Source organism: Aphelocoma coerulescens, chromosome 6, assembly GCF_041296385.1.
Source record: "Aphelocoma coerulescens isolate FSJ_1873_10779 chromosome 6, UR_Acoe_1.0, whole genome shotgun sequence".
Lineage (NCBI taxonomy): Eukaryota > Metazoa > Chordata > Aves > Passeriformes > Corvidae > Aphelocoma > Aphelocoma coerulescens.
The window spans coordinates 19,287,662-19,297,919 of record NC_091020.1 but is presented as its reverse complement, the minus strand read 5'-3'; positions in this window follow the sequence as shown (position 1 = coordinate 19,297,919).

The window sequence follows — 10,258 nt, the reverse complement described above, 5'->3', positions numbered from 1 at the left end:
GTCACACAGGATACTTCTCCAAGTGATTGAAACAGAAGCCACCATACTATCAACACTGGCAACATTCAGCCATGCCTGCCTGGCCTTTCTGATACTGTTTTGTGTTCACACACACCTAAGTATGTATTAGCCAAGGTCCTCTCCCAGAGGCCAGCCTGTAGATATCATGAAGGCAGTTGCAGAGAAGAGCTACATTCCCATCTGGCATCCTCTGATCTAGGATCTCCAGTTCAGCTGTTCTAACTCTGCTCTTGCTAAAGCCAAAGAAGATCCAGAAGATTCCAGTTCAGACTTAGCAAACAGTCTCAAATCTTCCAGATGACAGTAACATGGGGCCAATCTCCAGATGACAGTAACATTGGATCACAGCTGACCACTTCTGCATGTAGGAAATGGAAGATTAAACAGCTCTTTGGTTCCCCCAGCAACAAAAACACATGGCATTTCCTTCATCCCCATGCTTTAGCTTCTCAGAGGATGTTTACCCACATATTGCCAGAGCTAATGATGTACTGCAGGTTTGGAGACTTGTCATGAAACAGCCATAGGATGAATTAAGGAGCAGATTGCAACTGCATGCTGTTTCTGAAGGTGAAGAATGGCTCAGTGAGTAGGAGCAAAGGATGTTGATTAATCTTACTTTAAAATTACACAGCTTACTTGTCCCCACAGAGTATTTCTGTTGTACCATAAAAACTGCAGTTTGAAACATATGAGACATCACATTCTGTATTTTAAAAAAAGCCTCTGTATTTTCTCAGCCACAATGGAGCTGGGTCAGGCAATGCTTTATGTGGATGCTGGACTGAATATAAAAAGACAAGGCTGGTGACTTAGTCATTGCCTCCTGAACCAGTTCCCCTTTTAGAAAAGAAAGAGAAAAGCTGAGCTTGAGCCAAAAAACTTACAGTGATACAGTGAACTCTGACTCTGTTTTTTGGGTCAAGTTGCAGAGGCAGCCGGACCACTATTCAGTATCCCACTCTTGGAAAATGTAGTTTTCTTGAACTTCAGATTTTCTGTTGGAAAACAATGCCAGTAGAATTGACCTGGGGCAAGAGGAGGGAAGCATGCAGGGAATCAAGAAGAAGCATTACACTTCAAAATATTTCCTGCATCTACTCCGTTCCTCATGCTCCCCTTTTCCTCAACAGACCACACTAACCTCCCCGCTGTCTCTTAATTTACTTGAAATAGAGGCACTCTGAGATGCACCTTCCCCTATTCTTCCCTATCTAAATGCCCTCTCCAAGGCATAGCTAGGATGTATGACCAGCTATTTCTTTATGCTTCCCTGGTGGTTTCTGTGTTTAGCACTAATCTGAGTCACTGTACAGAAGAGACTGGAGAGCACAGACTCCCTCAACAGTCCAGGACACTGGACACTCTGCTTGTGTCACACATTGGAGACCTTTCCCTCGACACAGCACTCATCCCAGCCCGCAGGTCACCTGTGTTATTTCTGCTCTCAACTCTACCTTAAACATGAACTCTCGTGCAAAATGATTTCCAAATAACTCTGAAGCACAACTGCAGCAAAGGCTACCAAGTGAACATGCTTAGTTGTTTAGATGCTCAGAGTGCCCCAGCTGAGGCAGAACAAAGGAGAAGAGAGTAACAATTTCATCAAATGAGCCACACAGAATTACCACACCTCTTTGAATGCAACCATTCCTATCACAACAGGCAAATCCCACTAACAAATTTAATTTCCTATGTGCGTGGGCAGCTTCTTAGCAATATTAGAAATCTCTTGGTTTCTTTCCCAAAGAGTGGATGGACAAAGTGGGGAAAACACAATTTCAGGAAACAAATCTTCAGGACCACTGCAGAATCTGCAATCCATGAAGCTTTCTGAAAACCACTTTCACAGCATGCATCATTCAATAGCCATTACACACTGCAGAAAACATCTCCCCCACCATGCAGAATGCCCACAGATAAATGTCATGTCTCCTTCACTTCCCACCCTCCCTGTCTTTGCATCCACACCATGCTGTACAAGGAGCAGCAGAAACAGCCACATGAGTGAAAGGATCACACTTCTAGTCATGGCCTTGCCTGGAGGCAGCTGGGACTTCTCAGGATCTGAGGGACAGTGAATTCCTTTTGTTTGATACCTATTTATTGAGCTAACACTTCAAATGTACAGTAGAAGGTGGCCTTACTGTAAAAGCTCCTTTCCCACAGCACTCCTAAAGCTCTTCCACCTAGATTTATGTTCCTCCTGTTAAATAAATATAATAGCCTGTACTGCTATTGGTCAATAAGCCATGGTTGGTTTGTGTTTCAGCAAAAGTTTAGTTCTTGACAAATAAAGATGGTCAGATTATTTTATATATGATGTGAACTGGAGTGTAATGCAATGCTAAATGGTTTAATGAGCTGGAAGAAAGCAAGCTCTGCTTAACTATTGTTTTTGCAGGCCTGCTAGTATCTATAATTCATCCAAATAATTGGCAAATACAAGATCTATAGCAGCCAGGTAATCCTGGCCATTCCCACCTGTCTAGCAAACAGAAATTGATGATTAAAGAAAATGTCTGAATCTGTTGGTAGCAATAAAACCTTGTGAGCTGAGACAGGATCTGAGCTAGCAGAGTCCATGGAGACCAGGAATGCTCTATGCTGGCTAGATCCCACCAGGGCAAATTGTGGTTGGGCTGGCAAGACATTACCTTTGATAGAGATAGTGGTAGAAAATAAAATTGCTGGTTTTAAATTATCTGCTGCTATTGCTTATATACAGCTTTCTGGAAGGCAGAGTTCTGTAGCCTTCTTGGCCAGTCTGTGTCAGCCATCATGTGAATTTCTGTCAAGACTGAGGTCCATAAAAAGATGGATGTGCCCCCATGTCTCCCAGCTATATCCTAGCGGGAAGAGCTTTTAGGCTGTTGAATTAGACATGAGAAAGAAGTATGCCAGAAAAACATAAAACCACCCTGATTTCAGTGAAGCCTCTTTCTTATGGCTACCACCCACTCAGCTTCACAGAAATAAACACTGCAAAGTGGACACACAGCCTCCAGTGCCCAGACACTGATGGGGTGCTCTGGGATGTATTAAACACTCTGACACAGAACAGCAGCACCAGTGAACCTGTAAGGCAACAGCAAATATACACAGAGCTAAGCACTGGTCACATGTGCTGCTAAGACAACCAGAGCTGGGGTTCCCTTTCTGGCATTGATCCAATACTTTAGAAAAATTCTGCTGTTAGATGAACCCTAAGTCAGCTGTCAACACCTTCTGGCTTCTGGGCCTACACACTGCTGTTAACATCTGCCTCTGAACAGATCTGAGCCTCCCCAGATTCTCTTGATTCTAGTGACCAGCCTTGTGCTTCAGACCAATGCACAGCTGCAGTTAATGGAAACTCTAATGTGCAATTGCACCAAGAGCTGGCTTTGCCATTAGCAAGGCTCCGTGCTTTAGATTCTTCCAGGATAGGTTCCCTTACATGGAAACCATAACACAAACAAGACTTGACAGTGTAGAGAATTTTCCCTCTCCACCTCAATACACTCATGTTCTTGGTCCTTGAATCATTCAAATTACTTCTAGGACATCACCAAGTAATCAGGTGGATGCAAACCTTCTGGCCATGAAAGAAGTAGACAACATCCTGGAGAAACAAAAAATCAAGAATAACAATTTGTCTTCCTTGTGATCTATTACTTTTGCAAACATATGGAAACTAAGGTATAAATCTGCGCCTCAACTGAGTTCATCCTTTAACACAGGCTACAAAAACCAGAAACGGTCTTGCAAAACCCAAGACTGATTACTCCTTATTGACTATTTCCTTATTGACTCTTGAGTTAAGAGCAGGGGGGGAAAGCAGCAGTGTGTGCTTATCTGGCTTATAACAGCCACTAGAAAAGCCCATTCCAGAAATATAATGGTGCAATCCAACCATCACCATGTGCTCCCTCACATGCTGTTCAAAGCAAGGCTTTTCCCTGTTCTCAGCAGTGCATAACTGTGTTTTCACAGTGGAAGAAGAAAGCACCACAGATTTGAAGAGCACTCTCAACATACATTAGTTTTTAAGAAAAATCAGCACATGAAACCTCAAGCACTTCTTCAATAATTTGAAACTCTGTTCTCTCTGCATCTGGTTTAATCTTGCTTTCATTCCAACTTATTTCAAGTTAAGCCTCCTGGTTATTAACCAGAACAAATTGCTGTCATGTTCCCTTCAGTTCAGTAATCAGGGGAAGTTTTTATATCCATAAAAATGCATTAGATGGTTGTGATAGCACTTTTGGGGGAAGGGGAGTTAATACAAAACTCCTGCCAGATTGAGCACACTGGATACTTTCTCCTGAGCTGATCCAGGAGGATATGCTCCACACCTCCAACAGAGTGACTCAAGTGAGTGCTGTCCACATAAACCACCAGTAATGCATAAAGAAATGTCCTGTCATACTTCCTAGGTTTGCATTAAACAGGTCCTTTTGACAAGGAAGAGCAAAGGAAGGAAGTTGCAGCTCACATGCCCTTGATTATAAGTACATAAAGAGACAGCTGGGAAGTTAATCTCAGATGTAGCATCTGCAGAGCATTGTCTTTGATGCGATGCATCTCTCCCTTGTGATATACTGCCTTCCCATAAGCAGCTGTGAGTCCTTTAATATATTACTTTCCTAAGGGTGACATTTACAGACAACAGGTAGCTAAGAGAAGCACATATTGGTGTGCTTAACACCAACAGGGCACAAAACCTACACCTGGGCTGTTTAACACAACCACGTGCAAAAACAGAGCCCAGGGACTGCTCCTGTAGCATCCATGTCAGGTGGAATTCTGCTGTCAATCTCAGTGTGAATAACATCAGGTTTCTGAAGTCTCTGACTGCAGTTCCCTCAGCAAACTAAACTGATTCCTGGGCTCACTGTTGCTGAAAGAGTGAAAGGGTCTTGCTGACATTCTCCACTGATGATTTTCACCAGCAGTAGGGAACTGAATCAGGTCACAGATGGACCCAACAAACAGCAGAGTTGGCAGAAGAAAGCAGATGGGATGACACAGTCAGGATCAAGAGGAAGAGACACACAGTTCTCAACAAAATTGTGTTAAACAAAATACTGTCAAAGAAAACTTAATAAAATAAGGTAAAACTGAAAAGCAGTTGCATAACAACTGCAAACACCCAGTTGGCAGCAGAGGGGTGCAGAACAGCACCCTCTTCACCCACAGCACAGCTGCCAGGTAGCTTAAATCAGCTGTGAAACTCTGTCTCCAATACAAGGGTCTCGAGTGGCAGGAAGGAGCTATCCTGCTCCGATCTACCCACCACCTGGCTGTATTAGTTTGTCACAATGCGATTATTCAAGGCTTCAGGGAGTTTAAAAGCATGCTGTGTTCCTAGCTGATAGCATGTTTATGAACATGCTCTGTTCCTACTTGGCACTAGGTCATCACTGTATAATTTAGGAGTCATAAGCTGTCAGGCTGCCAGCAGCACACTGTACATGCAGCACGATGGGTTTTGTTGTTTCACCATTGTTTAAGTTTATATACAATCTTAATTGCAAATGGAAAAAAATATGCCTAGTCAATCAGGCCTGTTCTGAAGAGAGTTTCCAAAAGCCTGCTCTGAGTTTCATAATTGGGAAGTTCAACCGAGTCCAGGAAAGATTTACTGGAGTTAACAATAAGAAAGGGCTTGCTTGAAACTGGTGCCAAACTCCAACTCCAGACAGAAAATCAGCTGGAGAGCGCCATCTATTGGCCACAAGACCGGCTGGATTGCCGTCCTTTGGCTTTCGGAGGCCAAGCGGAGGAGGGCAGCTCCCCGGCTCTGCCCCGCGGGATGCGCCCGGCGCGCCCAGCCCTGCAGGGAGCGGGACACTCCAGCCACCGCACACCCAGGGACCCGTCCGGGGGCAGCTCTTTCACATGTCCGACAGAAATTTTGGCTTAAACCAATGCGACCCAAGGCCCAGCTGCTGAGGGGAGGACAGTACAATAATCCCAGTTCTTTATTTCAGTGCCATTTTTCTTCCCACCAGTGACCTCTTGGTCTGGTGATATCATGACACAACCAAGCTACCGGTGTTTTCTGATTCTGGCTTTAGAGGACCACCGAGCCCTCACCCAAAGGTCCATCCCACAAATGAGCAGCATCCCACACTGGTGAAACCAGTGTCAAACTGGCACCTGGTGGTTGTCTGTGCATGGTAGTGGGTGAATTCATCAGCCCTTCAGCCTCCTTCTCTCCCTGCTCACAGCATTGTCCTGGGTGTCTCTGTACAGAAGGGACAGGAGAGGGTTAGCTTACATCTGTGCCTTATTTCTGTGACACTCTGTCAGCAGCCCCATAGATGATGGCTTTATCCAGAAAGTATTTTTGACTGCAGAATTATGTTTCTGAGGATTCCTACTCTAAACTGGTCTTGTCTTTAGGCTATCTCTATTTAGAGGCCCAAGTTTATATTTCAAGGATTGGCCTATGAGTCCTACTTTTAACTGCAAAACACCTCTCCCTGGGGAACACTTTCATTAAAGCTGGCTAACACTTTTGGCCAGAGAAACAGGAAAGAAATCTTAAGCAGCTTTTCACTACCTTTTGCCTAATTGCCAGTTGTGTTTATTAGAAACACCATGAAGGCATAAAAATTAAATTAATGCTGTCCTTTTGCCCAGGGAGGCTGACCCAGGTCACCACCAAACTCTGTGGCACTGGTGGTCTCCTGGAAACGCTCATTAGAAGTCAAATAGGTTGAAAGGTCTCACCCAGTGTCCACCTCCAGCAAGCTCAGAGGGACCCGTCTGTGGTACCAACTTAAGAGAGGCACACAGCCCCAGAGCAAAGACACTGCTGCAGGTAACCCAGTTCAGTTTCCCAAAGCAAAGCCAGTGATTCAGGTCCTGACTGGACATGAGAAAGGCTCTGAACTGCCCAAGCAGCGAGTCACAGGAGGAGCACTTCTGTCACATGGGGTCTCTGGAGCATTTCCAGCTCCAGTAGTTTTCCAAAGACTTTTTGCAGAAGCTGTACAAAGTTGGTTAAATAAAACTTATCAGCCATAATTGTTAACTAACTATATGTGATATCAATCAATTAAATAACCAGTAAAGACTGTGTTTTGGTTTGAACTAAAATAGAAATTTCTGAAGAAACAGAAAAGCTGCTCTGGTCAATCATAAATATTTAGCACATATTTTTTCTAGAAATAAATATGTTAATGGTTGTGTTTGGACTTTTTTTTTTAATTTTCTTTTTTTCAGGGGGGGAGCTAATTTTGTAGTGGATACAAATGTCAAACTTCAGAGCAATCAAAATCTAGATTCAAATCAGAACATCTCAGCTCAAATCAAACACTGGATGAGAAAGTAAATCTGACAGTGGCAACAACTGCAGCCCCAAAGGCCTGCCCACCTTAGCAAATTTCCTGATTTAAAAGCAGAGGAAAATATACAAAACTAACTGGATTTCATAGGAGAGAGAGGGGTCCTCTTTTCTCGGGGCTCTTCCCCATGATCCCCATTCAAACTGGCACAGAACACAGCAGGGGATGTGGCAATGCAGGAATGGAAAGACGAGCCATGGTAAACAAGTGTTAAAATAAATCAGCACTAATAAGGTAAACTCTATGGCAAATTTCTGCTGTGGGGTAGAGAAGAGACAATTAAATCAGAAGCAAAAGTTATGGTTGACAAATAACTTGACAGAATTAGGAGAAAGATAAATCAGCCTGCAAGTTATTCTAAAAGAGGCAGGCGAGAGAATGTCCAGCAAAAAGCACCCTGTCTGAGCTGCCTAAGTGGAATTCCACTGGGAGAAGGCCAGCAGGTCTGAGGTCTCAGAGCCCAGAGCACAAATTGGAAAATAATGAAGCTGGTCTGCTGCGATCGCTATAGAGGTGACAGCGCTGCAAAACAAAGGGATTCTGGAGCCTGAGTTAGGGCAGTGGGAGAGATCAGCTTGCACACACAGCAAGGGGTTGGGTTACATGTAATTGCTCCTGTGAAGAGTGGGTGGTTTGCAAGTGTTATGACAGCTGCAGAGCAGAGGATGTCTCTGCTATGAGACAACACAAAGCTAGACCAGGAAACAGAGAGGCACAAGTCACCGAACTTTCTAACCCAGGGCAAGTACTCTGTCCCAAGGCACTTGCACTGTGCAGGGACTCCAGGAGCAGGAAAGCTTATCAGCACTCACACTCATCCATTCATTCCCTCCAAGGAGCACACAGAGTGGCTCTACAAAGACTAAGAAACAAACTTCAGGGTATCTAACAGGTCCCTTCACTGCACAAATCCGTATGTTAACCATATGAGTGGGACTTCCTTCTCACAACTTGCCAGGGCAGGCCTAGGCGATAGTGATTTTTCAATCCAGACCTACCATATTTATCATCTTTTCATCCTCATTACTTGAAGACAAAAAAGCTTTAACTGCATGTTCTTAACATGACAGGTTGTCTTGCCAATATAATCTGTATTCGGAAGTTCCTGAAACTTCATAGCCAATTACAGCATGATTTTAACCTTTAAATGACTGATACACAACCTCACCTTTAAATCCATCCTTACATCTTTTATCTAGAAATGCATTTGGCAGCCAGTCCCTCTTGTCTGCATTTTCTATTTAGAATACTTAATATGAATGAGTGAGCAGCAGACAGCCAGCACATTCCTGCACCAACAGCTCCCACACACACGGGTTCACCTTCAGCCTTGCTGCCTTTATAAAGCCCTCTATCCGCATGCCAGTTTGGGTGCAGTGCTTGCAAAGCATCCCCTTGCATCCAAATAAACTGGGCACTGGTGCCTTGTAAATGCACACGTGGGGAGCAAGCCTGGCACTCTGCCACAGCCAAACATGAGCAGGCCCAGGCTGGCCAGCTGGCTGGGGCTGCTCAGCCTGCTGCCACTACCACTGGCTCCTCTGCCAGCCCTGCTGCACCTTCCACCTCTTCCCCATCTTGTAGGACCCTGTGGGTGATGGTTTCTTCCTTATTCGCATCAATATCCAAAACCCTTTTGAAGTGCTTCACAAGATGAGTTTGTAGTACAAGCAGGGTATACTTTCCCCTTCTGATTTTATTCCACTGAGTCCTATTTTGCCTGTGCAGGCGTTATCTCTAAACTGTATTAGGGTACCACTTTGTTTTCCTGTTCAGGGGAAACTTGCAAGTGAAAAATGTATTTGAACAAAAAGGGAAAATGCCCTGAAGTGTTAGTCTTCCCTCTGCCAGAGAGGAGCAGGACAGCATTTTTATCACAGAGAGCAAGACAAAATTCCAGCTTGGGTTTGATACTGCAGCAACAAATGTTCTTCCACAGTGTTTTACATATCATTCCAAATGAAATGGGGATCCCTATCCACCCACCCTCCTGCCCTGGTGCCCAGCATTCTCAACACTTGACACCTGTGTGGCCACTTCGACTGCTTGGCCAGCCTTTGTTCATCCATGTCCTGAACCCTGCAGTCATTTCCCCAAGGATATAAGCCATTACAAACCTTAATTGCAGAGCCCACTTTAGCTCAATCTGGACAGACCCAAGTGCTTTCAGCACAGGAGGTCTCTCATTTCAATCCTGGGGGAATCTGCCTAGACAACCACTGCCACAAAACTAACAGAGCCAGATTGTGCCTTGAAGGCTTGGGCCCATGTGGGAGCACCACTGAGCTGCATGATCTGGGCAGAAGCTTGAAATGTGATTCTCCAGGAGGAAGTGCAGTCCTTCCATCAACTGACAGTCATCTATGCTGAAAGCACTGCCCCCTTTCCTATTACCAGTGAGCATGGCTTGTGTCTGACAAGTCCACTAAGCTCTTAAAGTAAGACCCAGTAAACTGATGGCAGAAGGGACCAGTGGGAAAAAAGCAGTAAACAGATGGAAATCATGTATCTGTCCCATTCAACATACTCTTTAAAAAAAGCAAGACTAGGTATCTCTGTCTCACGTGCTGAAATAACACCTTTTGGTTCTGTTGATGTGCTTTCTTCTGGACCCTGTCGAGAGCTGTCCTTGATGAACAGCAAAAACATGTCCAGTCCATCACAAAGTTTGACTGTGCCAGGAAATCCAGGAGTGAAACAGAGAACAGTGCTTCAGAAACCCATTTTCTGTCCTTCACACCTCCCTGTCCTTGCAGAAAGGGCAGACAGCTAGCACAGTGGTTTGCTGCGACGGGAGGCAAAGCAGTACACGCTGAGATATCCCTGCTCAGCACACACGAGAAGAGGCACTTCTGCATCAGGTCGCTTCTGCACTTAGAACAGGAAGGGGAGGTGAGCCG